The sequence below is a fragment of the Castor canadensis genome, chromosome 18 (genome assembly GCF_047511655.1).
Source record: "Castor canadensis chromosome 18, mCasCan1.hap1v2, whole genome shotgun sequence".
Lineage (NCBI taxonomy): Eukaryota > Metazoa > Chordata > Mammalia > Rodentia > Castoridae > Castor > Castor canadensis.
In genome coordinates this window covers 47,249,494-47,263,939 of record NC_133403.1, presented here as the reverse complement: position 1 = coordinate 47,263,939, position 14,446 = coordinate 47,249,494, and positions in this window count along the sequence as shown.

Sequence of the window (14,446 nt, the reverse complement as noted above, 5' to 3'; positions counted from 1 at the left end):
TAAAATATAGGAGAACACACATCTGATGCAACATGAGAGTCAGGTTCATTTTTAAAGGTCCAAGTGGAGCCAGGTGCTGGTGCCTCACACCTATAATCTTAGCTACTCAGGAGGCAGATATCAGGAGGATTGCAGTCCGAAGCCAGTCCAGGCAAATAGTTCATGAGACTCTACCTTGAAAATACCTAACACAAAAAAAAGGTTGTAGAATACCTGCCTAGCAAGCGTGAGGCCCTGAGTTCAAACTTAGTACCACCAAAAAAAGAAAAAAAGTACATATGGAACTTGTAAGGTTGAAAACATTACTGAAAGGTTTTTTTTTAATGCTGATTAGAATTAGAAGAACAATTAGACACAGAAAAAAAGAAAAAAATCAGCGAACTAGAAGTGTAAATTAAATACCAATGATATACAAAGTGAAAGACACTTTTAAAGAATAGAAAGAGCCCAGGCTGGTGGGTCACGCCCGTAATCCTAGGTACTTGGGAGGCTGAGATTGGAAAGATCATGGTTCAAGAAAATAGTTTGTGAGTTTGAAAACCCCTGTACCGCCACAAAAAAGATAAAGAAAAACAGGTTGGTGTCCCAAAAGAAGAGAAGACAAGTATTTGAAGCAGCCTGTGGTGATGCACACATACCTGTCATCCCAGCACTCTAAGACTGAAATAAGAAGTTCAAGAATTTAAGGCCAGCTCGAGCTATATAATAAGACACTGTCTTTAAAAATTTTTTTTAAAGTATTTGAGTAAATAGCTGAAAATCTTCCGAATATTAAAAAAAAAAAACTATAATCCAACAGTAAGGAAGTCTAAAGAACCCTAATCAGATAAATAACAGACAATCACAGCAGTGCACATCACACTGATTTAAACCACCAATTTTTTAAATTTATTCTTTTAAGTTTTTTGGTGTAACTGGGGTTTGACTCAAGGTTTCACATTTGCAAAGCAAGTGCTCAACTATGTGAGCCACACCTCTAGTCCATTTTGCTCTGATTATTTTTGGATATGGGGTCTTATAAGCTATTTGCCTTGCTGACTTCAAGCCATGATCCTCCCGATTTTAACCTCCCAGGTAGCTAGGATTACAGGCGCAAGACACTGGCACCCAGCAAGTGAACAATTTTCAAGCACCTAAAGGGAAAAAATACATGGGAACAAAGAACAGCAGCATGTTTCTTGTCTTTGGTCTGCAAGCTGGAAGACCAAGTGAAAAAACAACAAACCCTGTAACCTAGAATTTTTGTCAATTAAAAACCTGTCAAAAATGAAGGCAAAACACAGCTTTTTCAGAAAGATCACAAAATGAACCACTTGTACTCCCTGCCTGTAAAAAACAGTAAAGGAAGTTCTGGGATAGCATAAAATAATAGAATGGAAATAGGGAATATGTGAGCAAATATAAAAGACTTGCTCATTTTCAGATCCTTTAAAAAAAGAGTATTGACTGATTGAAGCCTAAGTAAAGATAATGTTTTTTGAGCTTATGCGATATTAGAAGTACAGCAATATGAAAACAATAGCAAGTGTGAATCTTTAATAATAGTTGAGTGGATGGCATCATCTGAACCAGAAACCAGTTTCCTTGCCAAGTGTTGGTGGCTCACCCCTGTAATCCTAGCTACTCAGGAGGCCTGATCTCAGTTTGAAGCCAGCCCAGGCAATTAGTTTGCAAGACCCTATCTCAAAAAAACCCATCCCAAAAAAAGGGCTGGTAGAGTGGTTCAGGTGTAGGTCCTGAGTTCAAACCTCACTACCACAAAAAAAAAAAAAAAAGAAGAGGAGGCAGCAGCCTGTTTGCTCAGGCTCAGGGTGAGCTGTGTTGAAGCAGCTACACAGTGGAAGTTGCACATGTGGATCTGTTCAAATGCTCAATGCCCTCCACTCTAAATCCACTTCTCACTGCTTTGCTCTGCACCTGTGTCTGTCTGCTGGCGATGGCTTCGTAGGGGTTTCTTAGGTTGGAATAATGGAAGATGCCAGTTCGACATCAGAGGCTAGAGGAGAGAAGTTAAGAGTGTCTGTGTCCTCCCTTCCTCCCTACAACAACTCAGGGTTAGCAGCTCGTGCTGTGAACTATGTGGCTGCAGCCCCCTCAGGTTTCAGTTAACAGTATTCCCTCTTCTCGCCCTTCAGACATGAGGGTGATAACTACTCTGGGTGCTTCCCCATCTCTGGTTTGGCTTAATTCTAAACACATCTGTAAATAGTCCCTTTAATCGATGTTCTTGAGTTAATATTCTGAATGTGTCATTTGTTTTCTGTGTTGTTAAATGATGAACTTTTAATAAAACTGGGAATTAGCTCTGGTACGTTTGCTTCATAGGATATTCACTGACAGCTGTCAGGATTTCACATGTCAAATGTTACTATTTTTAACAGTGCAGTAAAAATAATCAGTAGCAAAGCTTTGTGTGTCTTTTTTCTACACCTGTAAATGGCCCTGGCAACTGTCTTCATCAATTACAAATATAAACAAACTGGTTTGCAGTTATTATTAAATCCCTCTTCAGTAACAGAAACCAAAGTGTCTATAAGTCTTATGCTATCTCTGGGTCAGCAGAGCAACCTACAAAAGCATTGCCCTTGGGTTGCTTAAGCATGAACTAGAAACAGGTGAGCAGTTTGGAAGAATGGATGAGGCGCCACACTTCCTAGGACTCTAAAACGTTGTGCTATGCAGCTGAAGTATTCTTGTTCCATATTATGCCACTATTATGTGTAATTCATATTATCTCTAAATGAAGCAGGACTTTCAGACTTCTTCAAAGGCTCCATACCTTTGAAGTATGTGCTCAGTTCTGATCACAAACGACTTTTCTAAGATTAAGCCAGAGTTGTTCACTTATGATCCTAGGAAGCATAATAAATTAAGTTGATGTAGACTACCAAAGAGGCCCAGTGTAGGTGGCACCAGTCCTACACCCCCTATCATTTTGTAAATACTTCTCCCTGAATAAATTCACCTTCTGGGATGGCATGTGGCTCAAACAGTAGAGTTCCTGCTTTGTGAGCACAAAGCCTGAGTTCAAATCCCAGTCCCACCAAAAAAAAAATTCACCTTCCTTTAACCTCCCGTTCTCTGCAGCTGGCACAGAAACACTACAGGGGCAGGGCATGGTGGCTTGTGCCTGTAATTCCACCAATGATTTGAGGCCAGCCTGGGAAAGTTAGTGAGACCCAATTTGAACAAACAAAAAGGTGGGTGTGGTGACACATGTCTGTAATCCCAGCTAAACAGGACATGTTGGTAGGAGGATCTTGGTCTGAGGCTGCCCAGGGAAAAAGTATGAGACCCTATCTTGAGAAATAACTAAAGGCAACCCTCTACAAGGACTGCTCTCACCTGGTGAGGGATTTTTCTCAAACTTCCTACCTTTACACTCAGAAAACAATAGAGTGCCTAGCAAGAGCAAGGCCCTGACTTAAAACCATAGTACTGCAAAAAGAAGAAAAAAAGAAAGAAAAAGAAATCTCATTCAAAAGAAATAATTGTCATCAAACTGCACAAGTTTTTCTTTCCAGTTGAATTTGCACTCCAATGCAGGTTTTCTGTTTTGGACAACTCCAGGAGGCACCACTCATCTCTAGTCTGTGTTAATAAACTTGTGGATCATCCTGGTCCAGTGCTTAAGGAATTAGCTTGTAAATGGGTACAAACAGAGCACAGCATTATTGAGTTACACAGCATGATTCTTTCTAACAGTACTGTAATGGTCCAGGTATGATAGTTTCCACCATCAGGATTCTCTGATGACATCTTTTATTTGCAATGAAGTGAAGTGAGTGAACACTTTCATACCCTTTATCTTAATAAATTTATCTCATGATGTCTGTCTGCAGCTTCGTAAGCAATATGACTTCTTGTGACTAACTCAAGAGAATGAAATTCAGGCTGATGGAGTGGCTCAAGTGGTAGAGCACCTGTCCAGCAAGCATGAAGCCCTGAATTTAAACCCCAGTACTGCCAAAAATAAAAAACCAAAACCAAAGAATAAAATTCAACTAAGTTATATCTAAAGTATGCTCTACAAGTCACCCAACATCGCACTCCTTCACTGCATGCTTAATAAGCAGTGATTTGCTTTGAGGCAGGATCTATGAGTGTGGTGATGTTAACAACTGTCTCTCTTCTTTGTGGAATCTTTGTACACAGTTACTACTTATTGTACCCAAGTAGTCTTAACACTTTGTCATTGAGACTGTTACTTTCAGAAGGTAAAGATTAAACTAGGGAACACCAAATTTATTTAATAATACCTAAATCATTAAAGGAACCCATTAAAGGGAATGTAGCCATAGAAGCATTCACTGGAAAGATGAAGAGAAACACTAGTGAAGGGACATTTATAACTTGAAGTTTTCATATGAAGCAGTACTATCACTAAGAATACTTTTAGGGGTGGGGTGCAGCTCAGTAGAAGAGTGTATGTTTAGCATGTGTGATGCCCTGAGATCAATCTCTAGCACCAAAAATAAGTAATAAGTAATAGAATAAAAATATTTTAAAAACCCAAATCAAGTTCAGATTCACAATAAAGAGTAGCATGGAAGCAAAACTTTTTAGTGTGTTAAGAAAGTCATCCCATGAAAGAAGCATTTAAACAGTGAGGTCAGCTGGGCACAGTGTCATGTGCAAGTCCCAGCACTCATTAGGCTGAGGCAGGAGGATTACTTGAGCCCAGGAGTTCAAGACCAGCCTGGGCAACATAGAACCTGTCTCAATAAACAAGTGAATGATGGGGTGTTACCAGCGTAGCCAGCCAAATGATAGTGCAAGCTCATCCCCAAATCACGGTGATGGTGAGACCACTCTGAGGGCATGAACAAGTTATATATATTGCATCCTACTGTGTATGTGTGTGCATATGTGAAACAGAAAATGGCAACAGATGATGTCTGGGAACTAGGACCAACAACCCTCAACTACAAGGGTGGGAAGGTAGCTACATGGATGAGAGCTGCCCTTCGTTCTATAAAGAGCACCTTGTGTGAACTGCAGATACTTGTTTCTATCATGCCAGTTCAAATCTATTGCTGACACTTCCTTCTGTCAGGTGTTTGGAAAGGAGACTCTGTGCCCGTGTTTACTGAGTGTACTATTTAATGAATTCAATATGTGTGACTGTGATCACTGGAAACCATTTTCAAATAAACTCTAGTTTTCATTCCAACTAGGTATCCCAAACTAGGTCTAAATTCTCATCTGTTTCCAATATATTATAATCAAGGTATGTATAAAGAGAAAAGCACTGGGCTGGCACATTGGCTCAAGCAATAGAGTATCTGCCTAGCAAGCAGGAGGCCCTAAGTTCAAGACCCAGGACAGAAAGAAAGAAAGAGAAAAAGTAAAGGACCTGTGCCTCAAGTGTCATTATACATCAGAGCTGTGCCCCACCCTTAGCTCACCTGCCTGGGGTCTGCAGAGGCAATGGGGTCTGCAGAGGCAATGTGGCCTGCTACACTTACAAACTAAACAGGACTCTTCAGCCCTTTGAGGCCTAGGTGAGTATTGTACTAACACTTAGAGGTACCATAAGCATACTTACTAAGAAAGGTAAAGACATGGCATGGTGTACATATTCCTGTGACTTCTGCATAGGAAGGTCTGGAAGTGATTAGAGACATGAAAGCTGTAAATTCCATTAGGTACCACCTCATCCAACCCCCATTAAGTAGATAGGCCATCTTGCCACAGACCAGTGGTGATGCTAGAACTGGACTCTTGTCTCCATACCCAGTGCTCTGCCTAGACTCCTTTTCCTATAACAGAGCCATCTCCACACACCTAAGTACAGTCAGACTCTTCTGTTATTTGTTAGCATGATGGCAGTTCTTATGTGAGGTAAGCGATGGTGTTCAGTGCTCACTCAGAATACTTCAGTATGTACCAAGGTTCAGCTACAGGGCAATGGGGGAAACCCGCACTCTACCTTGCTAGGAGCTAAGCACTCATTACTTTACACTTTGTAATGCTGTACTCCCCCACTTCCCCTGCGTAAAAGAACTGACTTTTTCAGATTGAGCTAATGTGATAGCATCTAAGGTGGGAACTTTGGGAGATGATTAAGATTGGGTGAGGTCGTGAGAGTGAGCCCTCACGATGCCTTCATAAGAGACACCAGAGACCCCATGCTCAATCCACTGCCTGAGGACACGTAAGATATCACTGTTTGCAAACGAGGAATGAGCCCTCCACAGAACCTAACCATGTCAGCATCATGAACAAGTCTTGCAGCCTCCTGAACTGTGAGAATGTAAGTTCCTGTTGTTTAAGCCACCCAGACTGAGCTAAGGCACATGCATGGAGTTTACAAAGTAAATTATTCCATCTCCATTTTACCAGAAAAATGCATCTTCTCCATCCCCATCTGTCCTATTTGTATCATTTGGAGTGCTACATGCTCATTTTTTGTGTATGTGGTGGAGATTGAATCCAGGGCCTAGCACATGTTAGACAACCAATGTACCAGCCCCATCTACTGATATCTTGTTACCAGCACTGAAGGTTCAATGCTGGGTATTGGTGGTACATGCCTATACTCCCAGCACCAGGGAGACTGAGAAAGGAGGATCATGAGTTCAAGACCAGCTGAACTACATAGGGAGATCTGCCTCAAAAAAAAAAAAAAGAATTAAAGATTTAGCTCTCTTTATTTCCTCCCATACACGTACACCCCCTTTCTTCATGCTTCCAACAGAGTTACATTCTAATTTTGGTTAGGGAAATATTCAATATCTATATATGATTTTGTGTGAAATTTTTGTAGAAGTTTGAATGTATTGTTCTGGTTTTGCTATGGGCATGTTTTCTTTATTTTGGTGGGACTGAGGTTTGAACTCAGGGTTTTGCACTTGCAAAGCAGGTGCTCTACCACTGAGCCACACCTCCAGTCCATTTTGCTCTGGTTATTTTGGAGATGGGGCCTTGCAAACTATTTGCCCAGACTGGCCTCAAACCACAATCCTCCTGATGTCAGCCTCAGAAGTAGCAAGGATACCTGGGTTGGTATGGAGTCTTTGCATGGATTTTTGTCTTTCTACCTGATGTTCTGATAGTCCTCAATAACTTGCATTTATTTTGACCAATTTTCTTTTTAAAAAATGTATTATTTACTTTTTTGGAGGTACTGGGATTTGAAACCAGGGCCTTGGACTTGCTAGGCAGGTACTCTACCACTTGACCCAGGTTGCCAGCCCACCAATTTAAAAAAAAAAAATCAAAAACCCAAAACCGCTGTATTTCCTTTAGAAATGACCAAGTATTGCATTTCTTTTGAGATGCACAGAATCTTAACACATTTGCAGAGCTCTTTTGACACTCTGATATTCTTTATTTAATCATTTAGTTATTTTGTGATACTGAGGCTTGAGCTCAGGGCCTACACCTTGAGCCACTCCACCAATCCTTTTTTTGTGAAGGGTTTTTCCAGATACGGTCTCGTAGAACTATTTTTCCGGGCTGTCTTTGCAAGATCCTCTTGATCTCTACCTCCTGGGTAGCTAAGATTACAGGTGTGAGCCACAAGTGCCCAGCTTGTTTTGTTTGTTGACAGCCTCGCTGTGCAAGCCCAGGCTGGCCTCCAACGCCTAATCGTCCAGCCTCAATCTCCCGAGGGCTGCGGTTAAAGACATGCACGACCACGCATGGCAAAGTTTTTCATTTAAACAACAGCTCTTGTTCTAGAAGGTTTTCTGTCTCTTGACTTAATAATTACCTATGTACAGTATTTCTTGGAAAAAATTCATCATATGATACCATCAAGTCAGGAAAAACACTATGTTCTGAATTTTTAAGTATTTTGTACTTCCCAAATTTGTATGTCTGTGCATTTAAAAATCTTTCTTGACTTGGATTTGCAATGACTTATCTATACAAAGTTCCAAAGGAATGGATTTAGTAACTCGCTTTAGCTATTTCTTTTCTCTTTTTGGCGGCGGGGGTACTGCGGTTTGAACTGCGGGCCTCCCGCTGGCGAGGTAGGCATCCTACCACTTGAGCCACTCCGCCAACCCAGTCATTTCATTTTTAGAATTAAACTTCTGCCGCCCGCAGGTTATCTTGATTTCTCCCGATTTCCTTCATACCTACTTCAGCCATTTCCGTCTTCCTGAGGTGCTGGGGACTCTCGGCTAGGTGACCAGCCTCGCCCGGCACCGCCGCCGAAGAGCCGGCTCACCTCACCCAGGCTTGTGGAGTCAGAGGGGCGTGCCGCAAGGCCTTCTGGGAGCGCACGTCCAGAGCGCGTGGCACTCAGGGAAATGTAGTTCCGCGGGGCGGGGCGGGGCGGGGCAGGGCGGGGCGCAGGGGAGGGGGGAATTATGGTTGGGCCCAGCTGCCTCAAGGCTGTGGGACAGGGTGTGTGGGGCGTGCCCTGTGGCGCGGTAGAGACCACTCTGCCCACCCGCCTAGTGTACCCTAGGTCGTCAAAGGAAGGTCACCCTAGAGCAAGCAAACTTTCTTCCTGGCGGAGCCTCATTTGGAGGCAAATAAGATGGTGGTTGCAGTGAGGGAACCAAAAGAAGAGTTGTTTCCAATTAGCTTGCGGGGGTCCTTTTGCTCTATCTAGAAAGATGAAAAGCACTTCCAGGACTGGCAACGTCGGGCCTTAGAGTACCCAAGGGTTAGGGGCTGGACTTGCTAGCTTCAAGCCCCAAGAGCTATTGCTCAAGGCTTTACAAGCCAAACTTCAAATGCAGGCACTTAGGTTGGGTGCTTACTGCCCTGGGCTTTAACCACCAGCAATCACAGAGCATGGCAGCTAGTCTAATTCGCTAACAGTAGCAGCAGCCAGTGCCTTCTGCTGTTAGTTCCCAAATGGGCCTCTGGTGCTGGGGTTCTCAGCTTCAAAACCATAGTGTTACAACTCCCAGGCCCAGCGTGTCTGAGACCCTTGGGGCTCATGGCTTGGCAGATTCCTGGAAGTCCTCTATTGACCAGAGGCCAGAAATTTTCCATCTTCGGTTTCTTCACATCCTCTCACTACCTCTGCTCCCCCTTACTCTCTGGAACGTCTCAGCTACACCTCAAGTAGCTGCCACCTACTCTTCATGTCACCAACTCAAAAGTAGGCAAAAAAAAAAAGACCAACTAGGAAACGCCTCTATTGAATTCAAAGACGCAGAGTGGACCAGCCGGCTTATATAGCCAGACAAGGGGTGGAGCAAGGTGTTTGCACCAATCACTGCCGTTCTTCATGCAACTAAGGGACTTGTATTTGCACCAATCACAGACTTTCTATTAGGCCGGCTGAGGAAGTGCGCCCCCTCTGGCCTGCGTGAGAATAGCTGCAGGGTAAGCAGGGTCATCTGTAGTTCACCGAAGCTTGTCTTGCTCAGAGTGATTTCCAAGGCCCACGAGCAAGCTCTCTGGGGTAGTCGCCCGTGAAGGAAATCTTCCCTGTGGTGGTCCTCTGCAGCTGAGTGACTTTGAGGTGTCCCACGTAGCCAGCTACCATGAGGGGAGGCGGCTGGCTGCAGGAGAGGGGGCTGCTCGGCTGACAGTGCTGGTTCAAGGCTGCCAGGCATAAAGCGCCTGTCAAACGGCTGCTCTTGACAGTCTTAATTGTTTCTATAAAGACTTAATACAAAACTAACAATCCTAATAGCATTTAGCTGTACTTCATGGTATTTAACAATGCTTAACCCTTTTCCCCAGAGCCCCAGGAAGAGGCCCCTCTGATCTGTTTCAGTGTGAGGTGTGTCAGTTCTGGGGGATGGATGGTTGCAGCCAGAGCAGTGTGTGGAATGGGTTTACTTACTTATTCGTTGATTGATTATTTATTTATATTTTTAAAAAATTTGATGGTACTGGGGTTTGAGCTTAGGGCCTCATACTTGCTAGACAGATGCTCTACCACTTGAGCTACTCTACCAGCCCCGGAGTTTTTAGATGATTGCAGTTGTTAGGGGATGAGTGAGTATGAACCTGTTAGGGCCAGTGTTTTGAGGGAGTCTGAGTCTGCGAGCAGAGTGTCTGAGACACAGATTGGACAGTTTTAGGGGAAAGTGATGGGTGATACTCAGTGTTAGTACCTTAAAGATACCGGAGTTGTAGTGAGTGATACAGGCCTGTGGCCCTGAGCTAGGCCAGAGGTGTCAGGGATTTGAAGGTGTGAAAGTCTGGACATGGGGTTTTTTGAGGATGTTTGTGATAAAAGCCTGTGGAGAGCAGTAACTCAATACGTGATGGGGTTAATAGAAGACAAGTGTTGAATTTGATTTGGGGGAAACCATAAAGTTTAATATATGTGGGATAAAGGGCTGAGGATTAGTGGGACCTGTGAAAGTTCAGTATTGGGAAGACTATGGCTTACATTATTGAAGGAAGGATTTTTCTCATTAACTTATTGTGCCTCAAGGATGAGTGATTTGAAAGGCCTATGGGGGTAGGTGATCGGAAGGTTGCTATGTGTTTCAGTAATTATGCTTGACTAATTGTGGAAATGAGTGTAGGATGTCAGTTTATGTCATTAATGGGGTTGTGGAGAGATCAGTGATTGGGATGTCTCAAGTGTGAGACACTGTGAACTATAGAGGTGGTTGATATGAGGCTGAGTCACTGAGGAAGCCTGGGTATCAATCATTAGGAGAATAAGTGATTAGAGAACTATGAGGTGAATGATTGGGTTCAAAGATTGACATTTGGTAGTAATTGCACCATGGTGTATTGGGGACATGGTAGGTTTGGACAACTGGGGATATTTTTGTGGGGACAATAGGATGAGTCATTCAGAAGGTTGTGGGGTTAATAATTCTGAAGATCAGTGACAGGAATTGTAGGTATAGGATTGTGTGAGAGTTAGTGATGGAACCTAGTGAGTCTTAGTGATTCGGAATTGCAAGGTTGTGAGCATATAAGACTTGTGGGAGTAACTGATGAAAGGGCCTTTGCAAATGGTTGATCAGGGAACTGAGGAATTGATTGTAAGGATAATAATTGTGTGACCTCAAGGTCAGTGACAGGGGACCAAGGCACCTAGATATCAGGAGGTGGTTAGTCTGTGGAGTTAGTGAGTGGACTATGGAAAAAGTGATTGGGAGGGATAGGTCATTGAGAGGCATAAATCATTGAGTGTCCTTTGCAATTCATGTCTAGGGATATCGTGTGGTAGGTGATGACTGGGTCACAGAGGTAAAGGATGGTAGATATAGGGTGAAGAGTTAAGGGTCATTTGGGGATTAGTGATTGAGAACTGATGATTGACAGAATGACAGGTTTATGGGCATATTTATTGATCTAAAAATATGTTTGCAACATAGTGGGAAAACCAGCTCCAAAATTTAAAAGTCTGGGCACGGTGGTTTGTGCCTGCAGACCCGATACTCGGGAGGCAGAGAATGGGAAGACTGTGGTTCAATGCCACCCTGGGTAAAAAGTTATTGAGACTCCCATCTCAACAAATAAGCTGGGTGTGGTGGTGTGTGCCTGTGATCCCAGCTATGTGGGAGGAATTAAAAGGAGGATCATGGTCCAGGCTGACCAGTGTGAAAAAAAAAAGAACAAAAAACCCCCACACATTTGGAAGATTCCAAGATGGCGGCTAGAGGTAGGAAGCAGAAAGCGACCCTCCTATAGTGAAATCTTGGAGAGACGCTGGAGACACACTTTGCAGGCATAATCACCGAGAAAAGGCATAACTTTGACTCCTCCACATCTCCAGCCGGCGCAGAGAATCTCCACTTCACGTTAAACGGAGAACCGAGGAGGGCCCCTGGGGCCGCCAGTGGCCGGCGCCCATACAGCGTGGGAAGACGCGGACCAGGTGAGCTTCGTGGTACCGCGGTAGCCCCACAGACAAGCCTGGGCCAGAGCAGCATAGCCCCCTGGACAGACTGACCTCCACCCGGGAAAAAAAGAGAAACTGAGTACTAAGCAATAAGAACAGTTAAGACACGCTGGAAAGAGGGTGGGGCGCCCTGAGCGCTGAAGATTGGGGGAAGGGACTCCTTCCCGGGACTGGAAATAAACGAGCCGGGCGGGCCGGAGAGGCTCTGGCGGGAGCGGGGCGCGCCCAGCAACCAGGAGCGGGGACGCTTATGAGAGGAGGGAAGACCCACTTCCCACGTGAACTGTAAATAAACATGCAGGCCTGACAACGCAGGGCAGTGTCACCTTTCCCAGTGCTTGGAAAGGGGAAAGCCTGTAGCAGAGGCCCCCGCACAGGAGAACTCTGAGCAAACAAAGCCTGTGGGACCAGGTGAGCGCTAGCTCACCCTAGAGATCTGCATAAATAACGCCGCCAGCTACAGGCTGAGAGCAGCAGGCAGGCAAGCCACAGTTGCAGATACCACCCTCAGAACTGCCTCCAGACGCTTTTTTTTCTTTTTCTCCCTACCTTTGATGAGAGAACAACCGAATTACACCTGCAAGACGAAAAACTTACTGAAACTGTATTGCATTTGAACTGGGGACACTTGGTGGGGCTTTTTTTTTTTTTTATCTTCTGTGTGTGTGTGAGTGTAGTTTTGTTCTACTTTATGCATCCCCTTTGATGAGACAACTACAGAACAACATCTGAGGCACCAACTCCAGGACTGGAGACTGAGACGGACATCCAAATTATTACGACTGAAATTGCATTGCATATAAACTTGGAAGTTTTTTGGTTTTTTTTTTTTTAATTTTCTATTTTCCATTTTATTTTAATTCATTTTTATATAGAGATATTACTTTCATATACTTATTTTTTATTTTTTTATCTTTGATTTTCAATCCTCTCTCTGTCTCTCTATTGTCTGTTCAGCTTACTGTCGATTAGCACACTAACACTCCCTGTTTATACCTTTGAAACTCTCTTGTCTGATACCTTGTTCTGCTTTCTCCCTCTTGTCTGTATATTTGTTTTCCCCTTTTCTTTAACTTCTTGCTTTCCATCTCAGCTCACTCTTCCATTCTCAATATTACCATTGTTATTATTACAAGCTAGAAAATACTTAATTACACACAGTACAGGGACAGTAACAACACTAAGGACAATGACAGGAAGACAGAAAAAACAAGGAAACCAGTTTCCCCACAGCAAAAAATTAGTACAGGAACCAGAGGGGAATGAAGAGAACAGAAACTCAGATCCAGACTCCAACAAAATGAAGATAAACTATGCCAAAGGACCCAATGAAGCCCACAAGAATAATTTAAAAGAAGACATACTACAAGTACTCAATGAGAATTTTATAGAGATGATACTGGATAGGGTCAACCAAAATGGACAGGAGACACTCAAGAAATTCCAAGACAATAAAAATAGAGAATTTGAAAAAGCAAAAGAAGAAATAAAGGAAACCATAGAAGCACTGTATAAACACCAAAGTGAAAGAGAGAACACAATGAATAAATGGATAAATGAACTCAGGACAAAAATAGACAACAATAAAGAAGAAAACAGCCAGGATATGGAAAACCTCAGAAAAAAGAACGAAACAGAACTGCAAAACAAAACGGAAGGCCAATCCAGCAGAATAGAACAAACAGAAGACAGAATCTCAGAACTTGAAGATGAAATGGTAATTAAAGGAAAAACTGAAGAACTATTAATTAAACAACTCAAGACCTGTGAAAAGAAAATGCAAGAACTCACTGACTCCATCAAAAGACCAAACTTGAGAATCATGGGCATCGAAGAAGGAGAAGAGGTGCAAGCGAAGGGAATGCGTAATATATTCAACAAAATAATAACGGAAAATTTCCCAAATCTAGAGAAAGATATTCCCATACAAATGCAAGAGGCCTCCAGGACACCAAACAGACCAGATCAAAATAGAACTACCCCACGACATATCATCATTAAAACAACAAGTTCAGAAACTAAGGAAAGAATATTGAAGGCTGTAAGAGAGAAAAAACAAGTAACATACAAAGGTAAACCCATCAAAATCACAGCAGACTTCTCAACAGAAACATTAAAAGCAAGAAGAGCGTGGGGTGAGATCTTCCGGGCACTGAATGAAAATAACTTCAACCCCAGGATACTCTACCCAGCAAAGCTATCATTCAAAATAGATGGAGCAATAAAAGTCTTCCATGATAAGCAGAAACTAAAACAATATGTGACCACAAAGCCACCATTACAAAAGATTCTGCAAGGGATCCTGCACACAGAAAGTGACACCCAACTTAACCATGAAAAGGCAGGCAGCACCAAACCACAGGATAAGAAAAAGCAAGACAGTAGAGAGTAACATCAAGTTAGGTACACACAATCAAACCTTCAGACAACTAAGATAACTAAATGGCAGGAATCACCACATACCTATCAGTACTAACACTTAATGTTAGTGGACTTAATTCACCCATCAAAAGACACCGTTTGACAAAATGGATTAAAAAAGAAGATCCAACAATTTGTTGCTTACAGGAGACTCATCTCACCGACAGAAATAAGCATATGCTTAGGATGAAAGGCTGGAAGAAGATTTACCAAGCCAATGGCCCCTGAAAACAAGCA